This window comes from Lepisosteus oculatus, chromosome 4 (assembly GCF_040954835.1).
Source record: "Lepisosteus oculatus isolate fLepOcu1 chromosome 4, fLepOcu1.hap2, whole genome shotgun sequence".
Classification (NCBI taxonomy): Eukaryota; Metazoa; Chordata; class Actinopteri; order Semionotiformes; family Lepisosteidae; genus Lepisosteus; species Lepisosteus oculatus.
Genome location: NC_090699.1, coordinates 43989046 through 44016919, shown reverse-complemented (window position 1 = coordinate 44016919; position 27874 = coordinate 43989046). Strand labels below are relative to the sequence as shown.

Genomic DNA, 27874 nt, shown 5'->3' with positions numbered 1-27874 from the left:
AACACTTTTACTCAAGCTCATTTTCATAAATATATCGGTGTGTGAAGTTGTTCCTGCATGGGGTTAAGTTGTTTTGACACTCAGCATCTTCAGCAAAGGCAGTGACTCATCATGGCTCAAAGTGGATCACAATGTGAAAATTCAAGTCTCCTGAAAGCCACGTCTGAAACATTAGTACAATGAAGCATTATTAATGCCTGACTATCGTATGTTTTTTTAAAAACACTTTAATGAGATGAGAAGAGCCCATTTACATACAAATGACACATTCCTCAACCTCTTGAGCAAACTCCCAGACAAAGACTGATTGTGTTTAATGAGATTACATGTGACACCCCATTTGATGGTATATGAAGTTTAAGAATCGCCATCAAAAAAGCTGATCCTTAACAAAAGAGTCTGCACACCTACACAAGGCGGGTCGTGTCCTTTCCACAGTACTCCTGTGCCAGAGGAATTAATATCAGCTTTCTGCACGGGTGACTGTTATGCTGTGAAGGATGTACAAGGTCAAACTGAAAGATACTCCTGCCTTCACAACTCGCACTGAGCTTGCTCTGGATGTGGCTCGCAGAAGCTTGGAGCTGGTAGGATGGCGCACTGCCTAGCAGTGCCAGGGCCGTGGGTTCAATTCCTGAGGTGCCACCTGTCTGGAGTTTGCAAGTTCCCCCTGTGTTCAAACGGGTTTCCCCTGCTTTTTTTTCCCCACAGTCCAAAGACAAACTGGTAAGTAAATCGGCTTCTGGGAAAATTAGCCCTGGTGCGTGTGTGTTTGTGTCTATCTGCCCTGCAATGGACTGGCGTCCTGCCCAGGGTGAATCCCGCCTAAGTCTGTTGCCAGGTTAGGCTCTGGCTGCCCCATGACCCTGTACTAGATAAAGCACTTAGAAAATGGATAATCTCGGAGTCGGCTCATTTTCACAAGCTAACGACGCAAAGTTTCTGACTAGCGAAACGGGCCAAACAGGTATTTAAAAATCTGTCAGGGACTCAGGGCCACCAAAAAGAACCAGTATAATGGATAGAGAGGGGCAGGAGGCGCAATATTCTTCTGGGTTTATAAAGGCGGCAAATCGAGGGACACAGTTGGAGTAGAAGACGCACTGTAATCACCGATTTTCACACAAAGCCACAGCCACATGGTAATTCCTCCATCAGTGGCCAATTAGTTACACATTATGAAAACTGCACGAGAGAAACAATGTGATAAATGTTAACAAGGCGCCACTAATGCTAATGTTTTCAGAATCTCCACACAGCTCCTTACAGGCAAATTTTCTCCAGCTACAGCATCCTCTCCTCAGAGCCCTCACAGTGTGGAGAGCAAAATAAGAATTATTTTGCTAAGCCCGGAGGCAGTTCTCTGAAGGACAGACGGTAAATAACTGAAAATGTTTTGTTCCTTCCCTCATGACCACCCTCCCTCCCTGTCTTTTATGATAATACCCAGGCTCCCCATCTCGGCGCCCACTGTCCCAGGTCTACATGCAACAGGAAATTAAACCATTTTCTTCACAAACATCAATCTCTCCGGTCTCACGCCAGAGACATGCAAACAACACTGCAACATGTCATGCTACTTTAACACTTGCAAGATGCTGGAGATGCTCACAGAGGAATATTACAGCTAGATCTGACAAAGGGGCAGGTTAAAGAAAATCCTGTATATTCCTCAGATTCCCCAATTCCTTCTTTGATCGTATAGCTGTAAAACACCTTCTCCAGTCCTCCTAATGTAAATCACAGAATGGCAAAGGAAATGAGTCCATGTGTGAGAGTAACGAAGACATTTCTCTTGGTGCAAGACTGGACCGGGCACCTCTAGTTGACTCTAAACTTCTCAATGCAGCAAGAGACACTTAGACGCATAAAAACCAACACCACACAATATCTTCAATTCCTGTAACACTATTTCAAGTATTTCAGTTCTAGATTTCCAGGTGAATATTATGGCTGAAAACCAGTTCCTAGTCACTTCCACTGCAAGCAGTTTTGACAGCTTCCAAGCAATAATTACAAGAAAATACTACCCTAACGCAATATGTGGCTGAGATTAAGAAGCAGATGTTAACTGAAAACAAATAGTGCATAATTGACTTCAGTTATATCAAAATATTGGTGCACCAGCAAATCCTACTGTGATGAAATACTGTTGTAAAACAATGTGACAAGGTAGGCTGGCAGCAAGTCACAGATATCCGATTCATTTAAAAGCATTTTTACATGTTTTATTAAACACGTACTGTATGCTTATACTGAAATGGACTGACGGAGACCATACAAAACTGCAACTGCAGTACTGTATCGTGTACAACCGCAATAGTGCTACCAAAAGCACACTGGTATCAGACAAAAATGATCAAAATGTTGCTGCACCTGTACGAAATAATTTGGCTAGAGGTTTGAATAAAAAAAGCTTTCTATCAAATGCCTCCTCTTCTGTGTTTTGAAAGACTGCTGTGTTTCAATTTAATATCTAATAGTCTGAAGCAAAGACTGATGAATATAATTGAGTTTTTAATAATCAAAAGTCATACTAAAAATTGCTACTGTAGTACTGAAGACTGTAATCTGGAAAGATGAAAAATGCACAATTTTTAATTGCAATGTCCCAGTGATTATACCTGCCTAGTTTAGAGCTCATTGATGTGGCAGATTTTCAGCAACAGCAATCTAAGCAGCTACTTATACTGTATAGGAACGTGATCTGAATCTACCTTGCTTGAGAAATTTGGAATTTACTCTCTAGGCTACTTTTTAAAACAAAGGCATCTTTAACTTTCAGAATAAGATGGTTATCCAGTGACCATAGTGATTTATACAAGAATGCCAGTTAAAAAGATTACATTACACGCTTTAAGGATAGTTATCAATCATGCCAGTGTTAAGGTTATTTATCACGTTCTTGGACACACTTCCTGTTTTCTGCATACATGTGGGGCAGGGGTGAATGGACACTGCAGTCTGCTGTCTTTGGGCTAACCCAGGAGCTGTGAGCAGACAGCTGTCACCCAGCACCCAAGGGGGTAAGAGTTTAAACGTGAACAGAGGGACCCCACTAGGCTGATGAGCTGAGGTGAAGCAGGGCGATTCCCAGATGCAGGAAACTCTACCCTCCTCTAACCAAGACTCAACCTGCATTGGCGATAAAAGAAACAGTAGCCTTCTGCCATCGAGAACTGTTCTGAAATACATCTGTAGGTGAACCCCAGTTTAACTGGTATTACTTCAGGATGATACATACCACATTTAGGGTAAGCAGGCTGAGTGGGTATTCAAACAGAAGTACTTCAGATGTAAAATTCAGATGTAAAAATAATCACAGCAACTTGTGAGGAGCAGATCTGAAGCAGACCTTTTTGAGGATACCTGCCAGGTTTCAATTCAAGCACTGCAGTGGTTGCAAAGGAAAGGCTACTGAAAGATTTGTTGAAGACATGGATCAGGCTGCCACTCGTGCTGAATTGGTCACGTCAACTGTCTCCTTCCCAGAATTACACCTGCCAACACAGTGCCTATACAGTGTCAGAGCAGGAGACATCTTTCCAACCCCAACATCATCCCAAGCTTGGAAGCCTAATCATCACCTTGAGAATAAACCACATGACAAAATCACTGTTTGCTGAAGTAAAGTAATTTGGACGACACATTAGAATGCAGTGATTCACGCTGAAGATCTAAATATAGGAATGGCAATTAAATTTGGGTTGATTTTTTTTTTGGCAGAATGCTTCTGTCCTTCTGCCTGCTTTACAAACCCAACTGGCAGAAATGAGAACAAAGGCAAACTGAGATAACTACATCTGCTTTCAGGATTCCAGCAGTTTCAGACAAACAGCAGTTATCATACTTCCAGCTATTCCTTTCATGTTGCAATTAAGATAGCGTCCCTGCAATTAAAGTTTAATCTTAGTGGCTCTGAGCTGCAGGAGACAGAATAGGAAAGCCGGCTGCAGAGCAAAAGGAAGGGAGAGAGAAGAAAAGGCGGCAATCAAGTCATAGGCTGAGAAGTGGTTTGAGAGCATAATGATAAGCCAGTGGATGGCAAAGAAGAGGTGTTGGAAAATTCATTTCCTTGTGAGCTGAAGGCTCAGAAGTTCCAACTGCATCTCATTACACAGCTCTCCAGGCAGCAGGTAGACCATTAGTACAACAGAGGAACACGAGAGAGGCAGGAGAAGATGGAGGGAGAGCGAGAAGATGAAGGAAGAAAGGGGACAGGAGACGATGAATGAAAAAGCTAAAAAGATACTGGCTGAGACGGGGCGGGGGGGGCGGGAGAGGGGAATAGTGGAAAAGTGATGTAATGGAAGAGGAAGGGATGGATTCCAAAAACATTAGACATATTGCTTAGAAACGTCCTAAGTGATTCCATGCATTCTGGTTTTTGATGAAATCTTCAACCAAAGAGTTATATGCAATTTAGGAATTTCTGGCTGCACAGACGTAGGATTTGTCCCTATGGAAAAGAACAATAAAAAAAATAAACAAGACCCTCAGCTGAGTTTCTACGTACGACTGAGTCCACATTCCACACAATCACCACAACTGAGAGGGCAGAGGTGCCTCCAGCAGACAAGTCCAAGAGAAACAACCCTGCTCATTCTCACCAGACTTCTGGAACTCATCTGCTCCGGAGCTGGATGCTGCGAAAATCCCTGTTCTATTCTACATACTAATAGCATGCAATAGTGTGAGCAGAGGTTCTCTAACTGTTAACTGGCAAGGCCTCATCTTGTGGAGCTGTGCTGGACCGCTGTAACACTGAATTGGATAAATGGTTATTGAAAGTGATATGATGGGCTACCTCTGCATCTAAGCTGCTCATTTTAGTTTGTGGCATTCTTCACCTCACATTACTATTCAGTAAAGGCACACCTGCATTTTGCAAATAGACAAAACAAAAATCTTTCAATCATTTTCTTTTTGTGTTGCTTTTGTTACCTTTCGTTACACTGTTCCAAACATAGGATATTTGCTCCATACAGTACATTATACATTCTATAGTAGCCTAGCTCCAGGGCAATGCTCTCCAATACCTACTGACCCCTGGTATATGATTTACAAAGGGGTTAAGGCCAGGCAGGTGTGATGCAGTTGTACACCAGGAGAGTGGATGACAGCAATTAAGCCAGCTCTATACTCTCTTATGTACATACACATTGAGAGAGAGGTTCCAAATATTTATTCTCTTTTCCCAGTCCCCTTTATCTGTACTGAATGGCTGCGCTAAATCCTCTTTACATAACTTAGTGGCTTTGGCAAACAGTGAAACTCACACAAAGCCAGTGCTGAGTTCCATATGGCTAAGTCTGTGGCAGTGCACTGCTCAGTTACAGAGATCATATCCATATCTCACAACTGGAACAGCTCACTGACACCAGAGCCACCAAATCTCAGTTCCTCCTCCCCACTTCCACCTCCCAGATACTGTATCTGTCTCACATGTCAAACCTTTTCCATTTGACAAACAGCAATAACCTGAATATCCGCATCTCCTGCAACCTTTCCTCATGCTTACAACTAAACTCTCTTCTTAGGCACAAGTTGATGGAATCTCTGAGCTGATCTTGCATAAACGATTTTTCCACAGGCGCCGCAGTGCTGTTGAGGAAATTTGAAAACTCTTAACAGAACAAAGGTTTGGCCTTCGGAACACCAAACGTTCCTCAAGAATTATGCTTTACTGTAACAAATGTGGCGTTCTGCAATAGACGTGGTGAGGGGGTTTTCATTTCAGCCTGTAAAAAGAGCATCATTTATGGTGCTTGAAAGACAAACTTACCCGTACGCTGTTTTGGGGGATTTGTCAGAAGTGCTGTACCAAACAAAGCTGCCTATAAAGAACTCGGGAGATGTGAGGATTCTCAGAGACTCCTCAATGCTGGAGAGTGCTTCAGCAGTACAGTGTCAAGTGTTCACAACTGCAGGCAGCTACAGTAGCTGGGACAAATCCCAGGGAAAGCCCCGGGTGCAGAGGAGGGGGTGCTGCCAACAGGGCCAGGCCTGCGAGAGGCTGCTGCTTCTCGGCTTGGCTCATTCGCACGCCCCGTCCAGATCTCAAGAGTGAAAAGACCGAGGCGCTGCGAGGATATACTGTATGCCTGATCTCCCAGGGGCTGTCTGTTTCACAGAGACTCGGGAGCAGGGAGGAGGGAGAGACCAGAATGAAGGAGAAGGAGTGATCAAGGGGTAAGAAAATAAATAACAGGAAACTGGACACTAAAACATAAAAATCAGGGGCGAGAAAACCCTGGCTTCTGGACTCCTCCAGACCTTCTTACAACCACCTGTTAAAAGCTGGGGGAGGTGCACAGACATCTTTGCAATAGACCACTCTCAAAACATGCAGATGCAACACGATTACTGTCTCACAACTGAAGGACGATGGGGAGCAGTGTTAAAAAAACTCAAAAGCAAGGGACAGAAAAAATATTCTTCCAGGATGCAAGAGGTTAGGGAGACAAAGTCATACATATTTATCTTGCTGTGTTACACTGCAGCAAACACGACCATTAAAAATGTTATGCAAAGGCTCTTCTTAGATATAACACTCCATCACGATAGGAAGAAACAATGAGATACAGATTGGCATCTATTGGAGATATGAATATCAATGTATTCTGAAAGAAATACTGCCACACTTGTCAGGCTTGTCTGACTTAATCCACCGTGTTCAGTGTGGGGGAACAGAACACACACTGTGGATTTTAAAGGCAAGCCGAAGAGCGTGCCCATGAACACAGGGATTTGTGGGAAAACTTAAGGATGGTAAGCGTTTAAGCACTCAGGTTACCATAAATGTGCTCGATATCACTACAGTAAATACCAGATAGCAAACCTTTAAGGAAAACAAAAGCATTTCTTAATCATCTTTTTCTCCTGCTTTACATCAATTTAAAGGTTATTTTTGTATGTTATGTTACTATGGAGACTGCAAGAAAGCAACAAACAAGGCCTACAGACTACTTGTTATATATGAAGATCATAGTGCATAACTTAATCTGGCTGCTTGAAGAAAAAAGGTTTTTATAGGCATCTCCCACACCCTGTAGCCTGGTCCTATTAAGGATGGACCTGGTTAGTACTAGGGAAGAAAATGGGATTCCTACTGTAAGAGAGGTTGATGCTCCAAAATGGCCTGACATGACCATTCATAAGAGCAGGGGTGATAACATGAGATACCCTGGCTCAATTACACTCTGCGTTTGTAAATTCTAGCCACTATAAGGTTTCCCCTTAACTCAACTGGGGTAGTAGTTTCTCACTTCTCCACCAGAGCTGCTGGTGAAGAATGGCTGCTGTGTGTCTCTCAGGTCCAGCAGCACTTCAGTGGTAGATGATGCGAGTCTCCTCCTATATGTGAAGTATTTTGAAATGGCAGATTCTGAGTCTGGCCTGGAATCATTGCTCCTGACCTGGCTGGGGGGAATTTTAAACAGGACACCCTCTGTTGTACGTGACACCTTAGAAATAGCTGAAAAGCAGGATAACATCATCAGGAATAGCCACTGGACCACAGGTGGAATGTGCACTCATAAACCAAGTTAATCTGGGACAAATGCAATAATGAGAACCAGATGAAAAATTAATGGCTAAAGACTACAAACTTGGGATGAAGAAAAATAAGGAACTGACCAAAACAAAAGGATCAGAATACCAGAGGTGTATAATAAGCTGAAATATAAAGCTATATAAAGCTGAAAACTTCTGTACTTGTGTCCTTGCAAACTTAACAGATTTAAGCTTTGTTTTAATTTTTTAGGTTTTTGTGATAGTGAAACATACTTCATTTAGAACTGAGGTTTTATTTGCTTAGAAATACACTAAGTCACAGTCACTGGTGGATAAAGTGGTTTTGTAGTTTAAAACATACAGGCAAAGAACAATTTAAACTCTTATTGCCTAGGGAAGAAATGGTTTGCCATGAACATTTCAGGGATGTATGAATAGAAAAGTTAAATTGATGATCTGATCTTCATGAAACTTCTTAAGGTTTGTTAAAAAAAACAAGGCGCTTTAAGGCAAAACAACAGATTCAAGGTCATTTGTCATGCTTGCTTCCTGACATCTGTCCATTTTGCCATTTTGAAGGTTTACTGTAGTGAACTCCGGTGTGTTCAAAATTGAAGCTCATCCAACACACCAGAGCACAGAGAGTTGTGTCACTGTACCTTTGCTGTAATCTCCCACACCCTGAGCTGCGAGATCTGACCATCTGTTCAACTGCAGAAGAATGAACTGCAAGTTCATCTACATCATCTGCTCAGAGTATAAATAACACTAGCAGCTTTTATGACTGTGACTAACTTGGACCCCATACCCTATAAGCACAACACATGGAAAGGAATTTCATAAGCATTCCCAAAGCTCAGACCCTGTTAATTACAGTCATCAACAGTTTAAAGAATCAAGTATAATTAACACAGCAAGGGTGTAAGGAGGGGAGGAGGGGTTGAGAACAGGACACCATTGTGAGAAACAAAAGCATTCACACAGCCAGCCTGAACACCACAGCCACCACACCTCCAACCTAAGATTCTGAAATGTAGGTCAGTGTGAACTTACAATTCCTATACATCAAAGAGCATTTGTTCTTCAACTGCAGGACTAACTCAAGAAACATAACCGCAGTCACACGTGACCAACCCAACCTAAGCTGCAACACATCCAGCTCCATTCAGAAGCTCGGCTGCGAGGGTTGGGGGCAAGTGCAGAACCACCTGGTACAAGTGGGAACACGCGTGACTCGGCTGTCTCCGCTCTGCCTCACGGCTTGGGCTGGTTTCCATGGCAGCAGAGGGGTTACCACAAAGTGAACAGTTAAAAAAAAAGACAAAACATACTTCCTTCCTGTCTCAGATGAAACCTGGCCACATCTGTCAGAACGAGACGAAAATCCTCAGGCCCTCCCTCTTCTCCATGTCGGTGCATTACAGAAGAAAACGCCAGAAGCCACAATTTCAAAGACGACATGAAACTACAGGATAAAAGCCTACAGCCAGTCAACTTACCGATTTAATCTCCAGGTTAATTCTGCATAAGGTGCATTTATAAAGGCGGAAGAAGTTGCACTGAATGTCTCTGATGTTGGTCAGCTTCAGTCCAGAGCTCTAGATAAAGAAAGTAAAAAACAATCATACAATAACAATAAAACCAAGAAAGACAGACAAAACCTTTATTGGCACATTAGAACATGTATTCATATACCTATTTCATATATTTCTCCTGATAAACATTTGTGAAACTGGATATTTTATGTAAATACAATGCTGTAGCACAACAAAAGTATAACCAGTGTAACACTAAACCCACACTCCTTCTTACTGCCCTCACCGTTATAATGGAATCTTTCATGGACCTTTTGTCTGGAGTCTGTAATCTATATCCAGGGACATCGGGCCATCAAGCTCATTTAATTACTTAATCTAATAAAACAGGATAGGATTCCAAAGCTGGCACAAGTTTAATAAGAGTTATCTGGAATGATACAACACTACAAGATTTAGTTTCTTCTGACTCTGATGAATAGCTTCATAATTACTTTGAAATGCCCATATATATATACACACAGTATATAATCATTGCTCACAGAATTAAGTGAATGCGAATGAGGTTAATACAAGACTTCAATTAAGAAATTCATGTTTTATACACCAAGACATTTCAAACTGTTTTTCATAAAAGAGGTATGGGAAAGTGCAGTAAATGTCTGGGCTGCACCATGGGAACTCCAGTTTCTCCTATGCAGTTGACTGGCTGTTGATCTATACCAGCCCTGCTGCCTGTTTCACCGCACTGTCCCCAGTGGAGACTGTACACTCACAGTGGACTCCACACTGTTCTGGCAATCGATGCTAGCGCCCAGGTAACGGCCTCCTTCATGTAAACAAGGAAGAAAATGTCAATATTCTAGGGACAGGAACCTCTCTTTCTGCACAGTTTCCGAGAGGCAGCTAGACCGACTGCACGGGAACAATTTGTCCAGCATTCTTTCTGTAAAATCAGAGAAGTCTGTAAAATCTCTTAATTGCACCCTGCGCGGTCATGTCTCAACACACCCACCCACAGCCAAGTTATTCTAAGCGCAGCTTCTTGCAGGCATATTCACGGAGGTACCCTTCTGTATGTTCACCGCAGTCCTGCATTTAGCTTTACTCTTCATCATCCACAAGAAACGCACACAGCTTGAAATATCCACATTGTGGAAACATTTTACTCTTCACTGCAGTTTTCACCGGTTCTAGTGGGTCCTCTATATGGCTATGGCTCCTATACAGATGGTGCTAGAGGCCAATGTGCTTGGATACAGAAGGGTAAATACTGGTGTTCAATAACTGGCTTTTGTGCGAGTGTGTGTGTGTATCCGTGTGTGCCGTGATGGACTGGCGTCCCGTCCAGGATGGACCAAACTTTGTGCCTGCTGCTTGCCGGGATAGGCTCCAGCTTCCTTGCAGCCCTGAATTGGAAGAAGGGGTTCGAAAACGGATGAACATCAAGAAACAGGTTACAGTCAATGGACTGAACAAGGTGGACTGCTCTTGTCTCCTGATCCTCAACATTCAGAACAACAGGCATTTGGGTTCAGTTTCATGAAGTTATCAAAGATGTTGCTCGGATAAATGTGGCCTGACAATTTAAAACCGAAATGGAGATCAAAGCCTTTGGCAAGTACCCTGAAGACTATATATTGGGAGAGAACAGCTACTCACACACACACACGCATATATGCACAATCTGTCCATCACAAGGATTTTTGCCATCTTGGTTGCTATCACTCAGCCCACCCAATGCCACCCATTCTGTGCTGGCATCTCTAGTAGTTCACAGTCCAGACATCTAGTGCCCAATTCCTGGCAACAGGGAGAAGGAACTGGGCTTTCTTACAAAACAAACAGGCTTATCGACAGCACAGAGCAGACCTCAAATACATCAGCCTACCAAGAAAAACAGACCCAAAATGTTCCTGCAAACATTTGCTTGGACTAAAAAATCTTATCAGTGCTTTCACATTCAAACACTGCCCGAGTTATGATTTAGTTCTTTTCAAACATACATTCATTGCACCGCTGGGTGAGATGGATGACATTTAGCACTAGCAAAAACATTCCAGTCGCTGTACTCTAAGCTGTGAAAGAAATGCACTGTAACTAGAAGAAACACAGATACTAATCTGCACAAAATATCAAAAAGCTATACTAGCTAATATGCTAGTAAACCCCTAATGAATCACAAAATGTCTCGAGTAGGAGAAAATTGCATCTGTATTACCTGGGTTATATACTGACTGCATCGCACTCGATTTCCACGAAGTAAAAACTGGTAACACCAAACTTATGACCAGCACGTTTCCATTCTGACACAGACACAATCATCTCAAAATAGCAACAACAAGCAGCACTTTGGCCCTATGAATGAACTAGGATACTGTACACCTGATGGCCCTCAATTCCAAATAGTCTGTCAGCCATTCAGAGTCAGGCTGGATGTCAGAAACATCAAATCCATAAAGACTGTCCCTGCAGGCTGAAGTAACACTTGGCTATGAAGTGCCTATATCTGGGTTAACCCCCGGAACCTGGGAAACAATTCAATAGCAAGTCTATGCAATTTTTATGGTTTGTTAAGTTACACTGTTCAGGGGTAGATAAAGCAACCCAACCACCCTCCCCAAACAATTAAAAACAAATGGCTTGCATTTTAAAGGATCTAAGAGTCCAGACCTCACAAGTCCAACGTGGAATAGAGCTGGGTTAAGAACTCCATGTCAGGACTGGGTCCTATCTAAAAGAAGGCATCTCCTACAGCACAGTCTTCCCTTTCACCACACTGGACCACTGGTCTGGATATTCTGGTGCTCATCCCCTCCCTAATCAGGCACTGCAGGGTCAGTAGGCCCACAGCTTTTCATTTTGCGATTTGTCTTCCACCACATGGGTTTCTTTGACTCTGAAGCTGTAATCAACAGCTATGAATACATATAAATTCCTTTCCTGCTGTGGTCACAACCATCAGAAATGAAGGAAGACTTTTTTTTGTAACACAGCTCTGACTACTCACGTCTGTGAAAAACTAAAATTGTGTTGATTTGTATGAAAGTAACATTAGATGATTTTAAAAACTGAATCGGTGAGATAAAAACGGGCAACTACACGTTTGCCCATGTTAACCCTTTGAAGTGGATGGCTGGTTTGACACCTCCATTGCTAAAAAGGCTCAATTCAGAGCCCAAACAGGCTCCCGCTGCCCGTTCAGATTCTGCAAAATACGTTGTAAGGAGGGATAAAAGACAACAGTCTTGCGGGCGCAGAAGAGCAGTTATCAGCAGCTGCAGCACTGGTTCAGAGGCCAGGCTGGTTTAATTTAATCATTACAGGACAAGATATGAACCGGACACTGTAGAAAATAAAGGAAGAGTGCAGACTAATGAGGCCAGTTACTTTCCACCACTGGGAGCGGGGGAGACAGGGACTGGTCCGGCAAAACGTGAGCTGCGTTTTGCGTTTGAAGTTATGGCCAGACAGAGGCTTAAACATCACAGCTCCCGTTTACAGCGCTTTCTGATACGTTTTTCCTGTAACGGAATGAATGACCTCTAAGCACAGTGCAATCATCCAATTTTTCCACATGTCTGGCACACTGGTGATAATGTTGGCCTCCTTCATGACTGTCAGGGCCCACGGAACACACAACACCACTCTGTGCTTATCGTGGGTCCCTTCTGAGCTTGGGGCTGCGTCACAGCTAAGTTAATTCTGTGTCATGGGTCATAACTATTAAGATACATTAACAAGACAGGTCTCTACATTATTCAACCGTACATCTTCAGTAAAAGAGGAACCACAACCTAGACGGTGGCGACATGACTGTAGACTGGTGGCCAGTGTGGTTAATGATATGACACAAAATGGTTAACACCTGTGTGCGGAGGGTTGTGACAGCTGTCGTTTTTAAAGAAAGAAAAATCAATAGCTTCTCAAGCAGGCAAGATTAGGCAAGACCGAGTTAATTGAGCTTTCACTCCCCCCCTTGCTCTCTTTCGGAGACTGTCACTTAGAGTGGAATTTTCCATAACACACAACCACCTGTTTCTCATTCAGTACAAATATTCAATATACTGTAATCTAGCAGCAGCAGAGCACTCAGCCAAGCCCATTCCTTGCAAGGCTCTCGCTACTTTAAATAAAAAAAAAATCTTACTGCCGCTATAAGGGTGAGACAACACAACTGGCTTATTTTACGAGCATGCTAAACTTCATGTGAAATGCTATGGTCTACATCTCATTGTTTCCCCATTCATTTTCAAAGCCTATGTCATTGAGAATTGCTCTGGAGCACAGTTTCAAACCATCTGTGAACAGACGTGTTCCTAGGGCAGCCGAATGGAGACTCCGGCTCCAAATATTTTTTTAGAATTCGTTTCTACTACGGTGCTTATACAAGGACTCTTCAGAGCACAGAAGTGAAAAAATCAGTCTGGCGTCAGCACCATTCCTGATGCTGCTCAAAATATAGTTCTTACGACACTCAAATATTGCATATTTACTGTATAAGACATTTAAAACGGCACAATCCAAAATTCTGCAACACTGAAGGAAGGCAGATGTGGAGGCACCAGTCATTATGAATTAATTATTTTTATTTATTTTTGTTAGCAGATTGCCATTAGATCTTCAACACAGAACAAAGAGAAAAGATTTGTTCGACATACTACAAATACCAATGCGAAAGCCTAAATCATCACACCCCTCTGTGCTCTGTAAGAAACTACAGCTGCGCTGATTGGACCTACACAGGACGTGGCACATGGCGTTATGGGACATGCCCCCGTACAACAACTATAATAACTGCTCTCTTATGTAATAAGCCAAACCACCAGACTCAAACAAGCAGGCACAGGAATCAGAAAAAACAAAGAAAGCAAAGACAGTGCTACTCACCAGAATGTGGTTAGCATTCATTTTGTTAAGCCTTTTTTTTATTTTAGAACATGCCACAATAAAATCAGTTCTTCAGTGATTTAATTCGCAATATGCATTTAGCTAAACACACAGCAAGTGGACAGCTACCAAATTTAACTTTTTGGAAATTATTCATATCTACAAATATACGCGATGAGCCACATACTATTCTAACTCAAAATGAAAATGAAATCCTCTAATGTCTTCCATATGCTGCCTGAATATTGGAAGGATCAGATGGTGACTGACAGGTGTGCAATAGCTGGCACACGAGGATATTTCGCTTGGCATGCCGTCCTGCTCGGAGAGGTTCAGACTGGTGAATTTCTCAGTTCTGGTGTGGAGTGAGCCATCCTGCGAGACACGGTTTAAAATAGTCTCCCCATATTTCAGACAGGCACTTTCCCTCTTTTCTGCGATTCTTGTAAACAAGACCGACGTCTGTGAAATTGTAAGGGAGACACGTCCCAAAAACGCATTAAATATGAAGCTCTATGAATATTAATTCTGATGATAATGTCTTTGCGTTTGTATATTGCTTTCCAGCCCTTCAGCCCAAGAGATGAAAGGGTAATGAAAGCACAGTGTGTGGCAGCTTCTGTGCCAGTTCTTACGTGACAAGATCACATTTTTAAATACTTTCTGAGCCCCCTCAAGAGCCATACTGTCAAATCTTTAAACTACCAGTATTTCCTCACTCATCTTATTAAATCTTAACAATCTAAACTTTACATACCCATTACACACTTTTTATCAATAATTTATCAATAAAGGGGGGAGGACATGAGCTTTATTTTATAAATGCAAGATATCACCCCCTTTTTATTTCCTAGACCCCTTTAGCACTATGCTGTTTCCAACCCTTCTGCACAGATGGCTCAGTGTCCAGGGATCAAACCAAAGGGCAATGTGTCACTACAGGTACTGTTCTTCCTTATATAGAAGAAAGGCATCTTCTGTGCCTCAGGAGGTTACACAGAGAGGACTGATATTTAACACTGGCAGCGCACTGTGATGGAAATATGCTACAACCCATGATATACTTTGGTACAACTTGCATGAGATCTTTTGTTGAACACTAGATTTATCTTTTAATTTTTAAAACCTGTGCTGACAATTCCTGAGAAAGGTTCTTTGGCCATTTTTTTTTAGTCAATAAAGGATTTTGGGAAAGAAGCAGCAGCAGCGACTGTATATTTGAACACCAAAGCTAAAACAACAGCTACTAAACCCATGTTACTCTGCAACAAACCACAGAATTCCTACCCATAGGATTAACGTTAAAAGTGAATTTTGAGAAACCTGCTTCAAATTATGGTGCGTGTTCTTGTCTAGGTAGTTACAGCTGGCAGTTTAGAGGAACATAATCTCTTTAGTGCTGCCGTACAGAGCAGACTATTTGATATTTTTTATGTTAAATAAAAATATTAGATTTTCGAAAACTTGTATAGGATAATTTAGTATCAAACTTCTTCAGCTTGCAGAAACTGCTCAGCCATCTTGTTAAAGACTACTACACTGTCAGAACCAGCAGAGAGCAACAGGACAATACTCTCGAAACAAGAACTCCCCACAACAAGGGGTGGGGCAGACAACGAGGCCTCCTCTCCTTTGCAATCTCTCTTCTGCCTTTTTAAGTCTTACACAACTTTGCGCAGAAGCGCATACACACTGACTGCTTTTGTCTTTACATGTGCCAGATGTGAACATGAGACCTCCCTGCACTGCAGCAGAGTATGAGAAGAGCAGGATGGAATATGCAAGGAGCCCCTGGTCCCGCCAAGCCCTGCTGCCGAGTTTAACGTCTAACGCAAAGCCCAGATTGGCCACTTCTACACCAAACTGACCAGTTAAGGTCCGACAAGATGCAAAGGTCATGGAGGAAAAAGTCAGCCAGCTGTTGTTATACCTGATGGCCTGAGCATTCAAGTTGTATGAGATCCTTGAGTTACGAGCACCCAAACAAGCAGAACAGGCTGAATGGCCTCCTGTTGTTTGTAACGCTGAGTTTAATTTCAGAAAAAATGAAGATTAGATTCGATTATTTGTGGGGGAAAAAATATCTCTGGGCAAAAGACCCTCACCCAGAGACAAGTCAGAGAGGAAGACAAACAGAGCAGTGCAAAGGGTAGGGAGACCCAAAAACTCAGCCAGACCTTGCTGCTCACTGGTTGTGACCCAAGGTGTGGCAGGCAATTCAAATCCTTTAAGCTTAGTGGTCTGATTAAAGATTCACAAAACATTATCCCATCTGTTTTGTTTTTTTAATTTATAAACTCCCACAGACAAGCACCTTTACACTAGAATGCAATAAACTTGCTTCCTACTACTTCGATTCTCTCATGAAGCCCAGCCATTCCCTTGCCAGTCTAGCAGTTTTCAGACAACAGACCAGTTCAATCTGTCGGGTCCACATCGCGGTCATTCACATCACCTGGCGTTTATAGCCAGGATGCCACCGTGAAGGCTCAAGAATACACAATGACCTGCAAGACGTTTGGTTTCATCACAAGCCAAGCTCCAGTGCACAAACGGGGCACCAAGTCTATAAATGGCACTGTAACAAAAGCAGCCGTAGATGCTGTCCAAAACTATATTTAAAACATTCACTTCAAAGCGGTCTTTTCTCTTCCCACCAGAAAAACAGAACTCAAGGAAGAGTTCCAAACAACATCAAAGACCTTTTCAAGAGTTACTGGTTCACTTCTGTTAAGCTGAGTTCATAGTCAGCAGGAGCTGTATGCAAAGCAAAGAGCTGTGCTGGTGTTTCTGTAGACTCAACGCTGCAGGCTGACGACAGTGTGTCCTTCCAGTAGTCGGCGAGTTCAGCTGAGCCAACTGTTTCCCCCACCGCTAGGCTGTGAAGGAAACGCACTGTTCCTGTGGTCAGAGAGGACAGCTGCAGCCAGCTTCGTATATTTTTTTACATCAAGAGTAAGGACTTGTCGGTCTCCTGCAAGGTCTTGCAATATTAATATAAGAAAAATGAGCGCGCAAAACACACTGAATATTAAATTTACAGTCAGCCAAAATACAGGATTCCAGAATGAGATAATGGCATGGATATACATCAGCTTAAACACATACATCAGCCTCATAATTACACAAAAAGCTAATCTACAACATATGGCCATGGTGTAACACCCTACTTTCCAATTAATTTCTCTCAGCTGTATGACCCCTATGTCAAAATACCAGAGCTCTTTCTTATGAGAATTTCACATCTGAACTGCTGTAAATGTATGGTGTAGAGGCCTGGTCATTAGTTGAGCCTCCAGGCAGCTGAAAATTTGAATGTCTACGAATAGTGTGGTAATTGGATAATTGAGTGGTTTTTGGGAGAATAATTCAGTGAAAACAGGGTACTGCAGTCACATATGTACAGTTGGCACAAACCACGCTGGCCTTCATAAGTGACAAAAATGCTTTAATCTAATAATGTTTGAGATTTTATGACAGTGTACGGGGGGCTACTAACTCTACCAATATGGATGATGGAATGGCCATTTAACATTTGTTGGCATTTAATGTCTGTAGCATTTAGCCCATACAGACCGTAAATGAGGGCACACAGATGGCTCTCTCAGGCCACCTGCTTAGAGAGCTATACGGTTTGCAGAGCCAAATGTCAGATGGAGGGGCTGTAAAATGCATCTTTTGCATCCATCCACCAACAGGTGACGTCAGTCGCCAAGACCTAAGCCCTTGGCATCACGATGGTCTCGGAGGCCAGCTGGGGCGAGACAGGAATGGAAACAACTTGCTGCTCACAAACCCCAGCCATATATCCTCCACCATGGTGGACAAGGCAACGAAATAGCTCTGTTCTCCTATTCTCTAGGAGCTGAGGAGCCAGGCCAAGCCAAGGTGAGCTTAAGATATCAGAAGCAGGCACATTCTCCAAGAACTAAAAGAGGGCGGGTCTTTCTGAGCATGGAAGAATTAAATTCAGGGGTAAAGTTCCCAAAGGTTTCAGATCATTGGAAAGATTTGCTTCTTTCCGACAGAAACAGGCAACCGAGTCTCATACAACACTCCTTTTGGTTCTCCGCCTCGCAGTGTCTCCTATTGATGTCACAGATCTAGACTGACAGGGGTGTGTCCTTGTCTTTGGCAAATGACAGTTGCAGCTTAAATAACACTTCATTGATGTGTGAAATCACGAAAATCAAGCGTTTGTATAGCAAGGGGTGGTTGCATATACTGTAGTTGCAGACTCATTTTTGACAGATATTTAATGAGATGTCAATAATCAAAGCTCTGATATTGGAAAAGTACAGTTCAGAATACTTACAAAAATCTCGTACTCAGAGGGTAATGTGTAGGTTTTGATAAACTGACATCTAAATGAAGAGCAATAACTGTGAAATGCATTTTAAAGGGATGCATTCTGTTGTAAAACACTACAAATACTACGATGCATGCGTCTAGTATTTTGGTTCCATATGCATGTGTAGGTGGGCAACTTGGCCTGTCATAGCCAAATTAATTTGACAACCCAGAGTTAGAGAAAAGGTTTTCACCCTTTTGTATCCAATTCTAGAGTAGACTGTACTGTGGAGTAGACACCAGAACCAGTCCCCTAAAATGCAATGTTGATCCGTCAGTTTGAACTAAGGTTTAGTCCACCAAATAACTACTTGCCAATTTGTAGTGTGCACCGTGGCCTCAGTGTGAAGCAGTGTGAGCTAGTGCACAGTCCTCACATTCCAGCACCGCGCAGCACTGACCAAAGTCACGAGAGGGGGGGCACGAAGTCCCCAACACGGGAACACAATATCCGATTTAAGGGAGAAACATTAGAGATCGAAGACTCTATAACTACTTCAAATGCAATATGAAATGGCTCATTCCCATGAAACAGATCATTTTGTAGCATTTACCGAACCACCATGCAAACTTGCAGCAGTTCATGACATCACTATAAATCCATAAGAACAGCTGTTACTGAAATATACCTCATGGAAGTATTTGCTAACATGGTATGAAAGCAATGAAGCAGCAAATCTTTTAATGATTGTAAGAATATAACCAAGCACAAGACAGGTAATGGAGGAGGTGGAGAGCTATTCTTTAAAAATATTGGACTTGGTGACCAAAGACTCTTTGTCTTTTACCGGAAAACTATTTTTGCCAGTGCAGGAGCTTTAAATACGTGTCGGGAATCAGGCACAGGAGGCATGCTTGACGGCTGACAGCTTTAAGAAATGTCAGCTTTGGCATCACCAGGCCTTGCACTGAGTTGTTACCAAGTGATGAGCAATTGCTTTAAGCTTCAGTTAACCGGGGGCCGACAAGACTGGAGCTTAGAAACAATGTAAGAATGAGGAGTACAAGAAAGGGTATTAAAGGTTTCTGCAGAATTCATGAGTAACGCCATCTCACAGATTAATGCAGTGCTGTGGGCTGGGAGGGTGCTTGAAAGGTCTGATCATGAGCTCCAGACTATCCTGAAAGTCACAAGTAAACAGGATTCAGACTGTGAATGGAAATCTGCAATAATTATTTATTATTATAACTAAAGTAGCAGAAGGAACAATGAATACAAAAGAGATTACACCAAGCCTACCTTGCACGGAAAAAAAAAACATCTGAAGGTCAGGAGCAAGAACAGAGATGATTACTAATTTATTTGCCTGATGCTTTTCTTTCCCCCCAAAGCGAGATACATTTGCACCCGTCTATGCAGCTGGTTAGTTTCATAGAATAATTAAAATGAACTGCCTTGCTCAGGGGCGCAGCCTCAGTGTCTCACCTATATCGAGTTCAGAACCCTAACCACTGCTGCAGAGATCCAAACACGAGTGGACAGGCGCTTGAACAGTCAGGGCGGAGATGCAGAGCAGAACAGGAAGGGCAAGTGGAGTAAATGTCCATACGCCACCTCAGCAGCTACACAACAAAAATGCAATCTTATGTAGTACCCTTCATGCCTAGGCACCCCAGAGTAGAACACCGCACCCCACTACATAAGAACACCTTTCATGCATTCAGAAGCCTTTGCTGGATAATAAAACCTGGAAAGACTTGCAGCCAGGAGAGACGATCACGTACATATGGGAAGCATGATTTTGCATTTCATTTGCATGCAGCACAGGTACCCTGAAAACAGTTTGTGCATGCACGCACAGCACGAACCGGACTAACTGTGGTTGTGCAAAACTCTGATAAATGAGCAACTGATGAGTCAGCCGTGGTGAAACGGAAAACATTGCACAGGATCGGATGGAAAAGCAAGTTCTGGATTCTGCCATCAGGCACTTAAACTGGAAGGAATGACCAAAGAAGATCACTAAAAGGAATAAGAACAAGATGCTGACTGAACTGGCTGAAGCCTTGCTGTTGTTGAAGTTGATACCCTACTATAGCTTCTTTCAAAAAATGGCTGGATGAGAACCTTGGGCTACTAACTACCAAACAGGTTAGATGGCCAGAATGTCCTGCCCTCCCATTTGTGACCTTGTGAAGGATTGGCGAGTCAGAACAAGGAACACTGGGATAGACGGGGCTCAAAGCCTCCGTTTATTCCCCATCAGCGAAAATAGGATTTCTTCTCATGCTTTCATTGTTAACTCCAATGAAAACAGTAACTATAAGCAGTAAACATCCTCACAAAGAACTTGAGCTATAGTACAGTTGCCAAAGGACAATCTGCTACATTAGCAGATACAGTATTATACAAGGACCTGCACTTTCTTCCCGTGATACATTTTAAGAAGGGATTTAACAATTTCAGACCAATGCTTTCTTTTTTGTTAATATTAGTAATCAAACTCAAAATTGGTCAAACTCCCCAAAGGCGAGTGTCAGGTTGTAGTCAGTCAGCACACGTATTATTGTGGAGCCTCAGCTGCAGTTGTGATCAAGTTGCTCGAGCACAGAGGGCAGGAAAGCTGTCTCCTGCGAGAGAAACGTCTTTGCGTCGTTGTGTCACTAAATTTTAAATGTGACAATAGAAAAGGTGCTTCTGCACCTGGTCTGTACACACAAGACATATTTGCTCTAAAGACTCAATATTTACATAACCAGCAAAACAATGAGACAGATATCAGCAAGGAAACTAAAGATCTGAAGCACTCTGCTGAGCCAGTTGAGAAAGCCGTTCTCGACAGTGCTATTTGGCTTGATCAGATAAAGTTTCCACCCACCCTCCACCCCCCCTGATTTGACATTTATCATTGTTAATATTCTGCATAAGGCTTATTGATTTTATCCTCTTGTCCTTTCCTTAACAGTAGTTTTGAAGGAAAGCCTTTGCATGAAATCTAATAAAACCTGACATTGTCAAACTCTTACAAGATTGAATTTCAACATTTTGGAAAAGGTCCTGAGGATTTGGAACCATTCAAACTACGTTGCAAACATTTTATCCTAGGCTCAGAACACCAACATGCAAATCTGAAAAATATCTTCCAAATGCACAGCACCGAGCTAGGGACTGCAATATCTCTGGATCCAACGCCTTTTAAATTGATTGCTGTGGAATAACTAGCATTTGAACAGAACATCGTTTTTATACCTTAGGTATCCCACGCCACCCAGTTTAAAAACCTCTGCTCTAATCCAATAGAATGAGAAAGGAGTGCTCTTACATTAAATTAGGCTTCTTGAGAACACAGCATTACTTCCTCATACATTACAACAACAAGACCTAAAACTGGGATCATGGATAACACCACCGGATGCAATATGTAACCACAAAATCCTCCAGCTGTTCTGCAGCCATTGATGTGCACTTGTGCCTGTTGTGGAAGTGTCTGAAAGCTGACTGCCCCCGGTGCCCAGCTCACACTAAGACCTTTTCCAAAAACGCCTGGTCTGATTGAGATCCGCCCACACATGCAAGACTGATCTGCTGCTGGTGTTTAAATCATTACAATGGCATTTTAAAGAGCAAACCACTCACGTGCTCCCGCCACAGAGGGCCAGGAGCCATAGCCTTGAACGCACGAACCAAAAGCAGTTTTTTGATTAACTGGAGTTATCCTTTAAAAGCATGAAAACCGGAACAAAGCAGCGTTCCGGTCTTGATAAGGAAGCCTCTAAGGAAAAGGAAAAGTAGATTGGACTAGGGTGCTACTTCTCCTTGCAGACCAGAATTTCCTAAACATAACGTGGTAACAGGGGACACTGTACTGGAAGAGGTGTCATCCTGTGAATGAGATGTTAAACCAAGGTCCCGACTACTTGGTTTGTTAAGGATCCCAAAGCATTACTAATAAGAGTAAGGGTTTTACCCCCAGTGTACTGGCTAAACTGCACTTTGGGCTTGTGAAATCTGCCCCCCCATCCCTACCTGATCTGCTGGCGCTACAGGTGCAGTAGGTCTTCTATTGCCTCCCAGATGCATGCTACACCGCAGCTCTTATTATATAAACCATTATTATTGTTACCAGTTAGCTATACTCACAGAAGGACATTGTTCTACAGCAGTTTCCCGAATGGTGGAAAAAGAACATTAAGCTCCTTGTTGTGCACTTGCTGGGTTTCAATTCACAAAAACCCCATCAAAACCACAAAGATGTTTTCTTTTCTTCCTCTCCCCCACCACTGCCCCAAGCCACAACATCTCTTGAATAGAGGGCGCTTTGATATGGCAATCTGGCAGCTCTCTTAACTGCGCCGCCTCATTGCAGGTCTGCACACACTGCCCCTATCGGGCGAGAGAGCTAGGAGGAGGAGGGCGGGACGACTGGGGCTGGACAAGCTCACACACAGCAGACAGGTCCTCATTTTCAGCTCTCATGTGCCTCAAGTACAAAGAGAAAACACAGCTGGTGGAGAACACATTCGCAGTCAATTACATAATGCACAGGAAGCCGAAGCGTAGAAGACGTCTTTATCATTTTGTGTGCTGTATACGGTTTCACTCCTTGCTGCTGCCCTGTAACTGCCGGAGCCCGACGGCCTTTGCAGGACTTTCATATAAACTGTGCTTTCATTAGTATTTTAGTGGACCCTTCTGCTGAAAATCATTTGAATACAGTTGTCTTACCAACTAATTCCCAGCCAACACTCTGGGTGGGGGGATTTTTGACTACTCCTCATGGAAAACATCTCCAGCTATCTCACTTTATGTGGCTTGGGCAAGTACGTGCACGTATGGCATGTGAGAATCGCAGCTCATACCGCACAAACTCTGCTGGCCCAAGATCTGGAGAATACACAGCAGCAGAAATGGAGGTGTGACCTGGGCGATGACTCCCACTGGAAGTTCCACTTGCGACCAAGAGTGAGCTTCTTAGCGGAGTGAAACAGGATTTTGAACTCTCTCCGATACTGGAGGTCAAAGCATATACTGTAGTAGTCTGTACCTCCAACGTGGACCTTCTTGATGATGGACGCAGGGCAGCACAGAGGCACTGTGGTTAGCAGCTCCAGGGCTCTGGATTCAATGCCGGAGCCACTGTGCTATCTGCGTGGAGTTTACATGTTCTCCCTGTGGGCACGTGGGTTTCCTCTGGGTGCTGCAGTTCAAAGACTACCAAGACATGCTGGTAAGGTTAACTGGCTTCTAGGAAAACTGACCCCAGTGCGAGTTTGTACATGTTGATGTCCCCTTGTGTCCCACCTTGTTCCCATCTCTTGCCGGGATAGGCTCCGGCCCCCCCCCCCATCTCCCCAAATTGGATAAAATGGATGGATGGAAGACGGGCTCTATAGTGATACCTGGGATGTTCAGTTTCTTATTACATTTTCCCAGCCAGGAGCTATCCTGCGGAGGAGGATAATGTTTATGATACTGTGACAAGTCTCTGGCTTTCCCTGTAAGGATTACTGACGCCACATACACTGCTGCTGTGTGCCGTTCTGCTCCTGAATAAGCACTGAATGGTCTAATATCAGATGATCTTAAGAAATTCCCTCTTGAGTATAGTCTAGCTCAGGAACAGCAGAGACCAAGACAGCAGCAAATCTAAACCACTTCAAGATCCAGGTAAAAGGCTCATCCCAAGCAACCAAATTCTCATCTGCAGCCCATAGCACATAGATCTAATAAGGACGCACATCTGACACAGTGTTCCTAGAAGCAAACCTCATTCACAGCTATATCTTTTCTGCTGAACAGCTTGACAGTGTACTTTGCACCTTCCTTTGCTAAAGTGTGCCCTGCAGACATACAACCTGAAATTACATTCCCTGCATCCTCCGACTTCACAAGATAGCTAGTTCTTGTTATCACAGTGTTTGGGAAATATTGCCTTTAATGTTGATTATATTAGAACAAAAGGCAGGGAAATAAAAGAGAAAGGTTATCACTTATCTAAAAACATATATAGGCTGGGTGCCAATGTGTAAATACTCATTTAGTTGTTTTTTTGTGTTTTGTGTGAATTCACCAAGCATTTTAAAATGGCATAATGGCTAACTTAATTTTTCTCCTAACATTGTAGCTATAATTGCTCGGAGATTGTGTTTTCAAGACACGACACTTTTAGGCCAAAAAAAAATCTTTAATCCATTATTTATTAGATATTTAACCAGTTTGAGGAAATCTCCTCAGAGGAAAATAAAGCCAGACATGAGCAGAGACACTAAATTTCACAAGCAGGGGGGAGCTGACTAACAGAGGTCAAATTCAATCTCTCAAATATAAGCCAGGCAGGATCAACACATTGTCTGCCTCCCAGCTATGTGGTGATGGTGGCTTTGAAATGAAATTCAAGGAAGAGCCCAGGCTAATGCTTATTATCAATGAGAGAAAAATCAAAGGTTTCTGGAGCTGATCTCTTTAAAACAGGTTAAGCCATTTATGACCCATGAGCTCAGAATAAGTGTTTGTTCACTACTGTTCCTCATGACCAGAATGATGAGAATATAGGCACTTTATTAGTCCACCTGCACCACACAGAGTCTCAGACTGTGTGGAATTTGGCGAGTCTCAGACAACTGTAAACCTGACACACACACAGCGATGCCACTGGTCACAGTCTAAGCTAAACAGCAGTTTTGGGCAAACAGCCTCTTCACTGAATGAATGCAGGTTGTCTGTAATTAAGGCATCAAGGCAAGCCCGGTCCTTCCTCAAGAGACGAACGTTAATAGCTTTAAATTCATCCTATTATTTAGTGCTGCTTCACAAGACAATAGTGTGCAGCCAGCAATTCAAGAGGGAGCGGAGATGGAATGGAGCATGTGGAGGAGGGCAGCAGTCAGGATCGCTGCATTGTGGAAACAAACCTACACTCAGGACGCAATTACACTGATCACTGTCAGGCTAGAAAGCTTAGTTGAAAGCAGAAAGGAATTCTGAATGTTTTGGCACAGCTGGTGCACTGGTTAGCATTGCTGCTGCCTCACAGCGCTTGGGCCTGGGGTGCTGTCTGTGTGGAGTTTGTATGTTCTCCCTTGGTTTGCGTGGCTTTCTTCTGGGTGCTCCAGTTTCCTCCTACAGTTCAAAGACATCCTGGTAGGTTAACTGGCTTCTGGGGAAATCGGCTCTGGGGCAAGTGTGTGGGCGCCTGTGTTCATGTGCGTCTGTCCTGAAACGGACTGGCTTCCTGTCCGGGGCAAATCCCGCCTTGCTCCTGATGCTAGCTGGTGTAGGCTCTAACTCCTGCGCCCACACACCATTGGATAAAGCCGTAGGAAAACAGATGGATGGATGAGTGAACCCAAAAAAAAAATCTTTTTTTTGAAGAATGCTTTAAGGCATTTTTAGAAAAGAAGAATGTGAAGGGTTTTTGGAAATGCACAGGAAATAAAAAAATATACAACTTGTACAAAAGCAAAAGTTAACATTAAACAAAAATAAGAAGCCTTAAACTATTTTCATTGCTTTGTAGTATGGTCCTATTTCCATCAGTACATTTTCAAATATTCTCCAGCTTGCCGTCTCTACCAAATGTAGAACCCACTCAAAATGTACAGCTTAATTCTGTTAACTTTTAAAACACAAAAACATTTCAGGAACCACAACACTTCTGAGATTTGCAGATAACCTCCACTACAAATGCAGTTGTCAGGCAAGGTGAATACTCATGACAGGTAAACACAGCAGCTGCTCTTAGAAGTACTCAGAAATAACTGATATTCTATCACCATGTGGCTCATAAACAACTTCTAAGCTTCCCAAGACACCGAAAGCACTCGAGTTAGCACTATTTTCTAATTACACAGCGACTGCTGTGGATTAATTAAAAGAAAGAGATAGTTTTAATGGTTCAAACACTGTCAGTAATAATCACAGCCTACAAACTGGTGTTGAAACAAAAACACTTTAGAATCTTTAAAGGTTTGTTTTATCACTTTTTAAGAGAGCTGTTCAACTTGCCTTTTCCTCAAGTATTGCGATTATGAGCACTGACGTAACTACCTTTGGAGCTCCTGGCATCCTGGGCACTTCCGCAAGGGTTTACAGAAGATACAGGAGCTACTGCGCAGCTGAAAGACAACGATGGAAGCAGAGATGGCGAATCTTGCCACTGAAGCAGGTGTCGCTCTGAAACTAGCCCTTCCTGTACCTGTTACTGGAAGGCTGGCTCTCTCCCTCAAAGACAAATCTCTTCCAAACCTGCCGTGTCTTTCTCACTCGGTGATAAAAGCCCAGGTGTCACGGAGACTCCATGTACGCAGAATCCCAACAGGCAGCCTACACAGAGCTGCTCTGGTAGCTAGACGGATCCTGATAATTAAAACACTGTAACTGTGTTTCACAACAGTGAGATTACTAATCTGGATGCTCAGCCACACTTTGGTTTTTGCTTCTCTCTCCATCACAGACAATTTGATCAATATCTGCTCTTAATCCAAAAGGCAAAGTCCTATCAAGTACTGTAATTCAGAAAAATGAAACTGTCAAATTTGTCTTGTTCTCTGGAAGCCGCACCCCACCTCTGCTTGCCCGTGACACGATCAATGCCTCTTAACGCAGATCTGGCAGCTAAGTGTGCTGCGGACAGGGGGAGAACACATTCTACTGCACAGAAGCTTCATTGCTGAACACCTATTTTACAGCACAACGGTGATAAAGAACACAGTGACAGCATACGACACAGCTTGTTTTACCCCAGACTGCAGAGGGAAATCTATAATAAATAAATTAGACGGTACAAAAGCCTCATGTTCTCTTAATTTAAAAAGGAACACACCCTCTGATCTGAAGTGGAGAATCACAGCTGTGACTACTGCACTCCAAAACTCTTTGCTTCTTTAGAGTCCTGCTCCCTTTAGGCTGGAAAATGAATATGCAGTGGAACCATTCAAAATTATTTCCCCATCTGCACTCCTATATTATTTTATTGTATATTACCGCATGGTTAGATCCTAACCACCAATTTACCAGTAATTTAATAACTGCAATTTGCAGAGCAGGATGGTACAAAGGCATTCAGCTCTGTATAATCAGGGAATGATACATTAAGTTACATTATCACATTATAGCACAGCATGTTCAATGGCTGCTAATTAAAGTAAAACCTCTCTCAGATCTGTTCTACTCTGTAAAAGCAGAGCAAAAGCTCACTGCACTTTCAGAACACGAGGAGGATTTCTTGAGCTCACATGTGCTTTAGTTTAACAATTTCAGGTGCCAATCTGGAAACAAAATGTTTGGTTAAGGATAGAGATTCCATGCTGGTTACAGTAGAGAGGTGGGGAAAACAGTACAGGCCTTTTGTTGTAAAGATAGTGAAGCTGTGGCAGGCATATCCAGGAATTTCATTCAGCCACACCTAGTCTTGTCTTAGAGTGAGGCTGATAAAAACCAAGCAGCTTGGAAACCACAGCCTACTGTTACAGTTACAGTTCCTATAGTCTGCATCAACCCTGATGATCTTGTATACATTGTGCAAATACTTCTTGTCTTACAAACCTACCAAGTATCAAGTCATTTGAGCAGTGCATTAATTTATTTCACAAGGGAAGCCATTTTGATGCAGTCTGAAGTAGAAGCCGTGTACAGCCCAATTCCA

At 42.9% G+C, this 27874-nt stretch overlaps 1 protein-coding gene across 3 annotated transcripts in view; it reads right to left on the bottom strand.

Moving 5' to 3' along the window:
• ndst2a (N-deacetylase/N-sulfotransferase (heparan glucosaminyl) 2a) overlaps positions 1-27874 on the bottom strand; it is a 135261-nt gene that overhangs the window by 96303 nt on the left and 11084 nt on the right. For all 3 annotated transcript variants that reach the window (XM_069189255.1, XM_015347828.2, XM_006630881.3), the window contains exon 2: positions 9015-9113. The gene's annotated coding sequence lies outside the window, so the exon portion shown is untranslated. The remainder of the gene's footprint in view (positions 1-9014; positions 9114-27874) is intronic.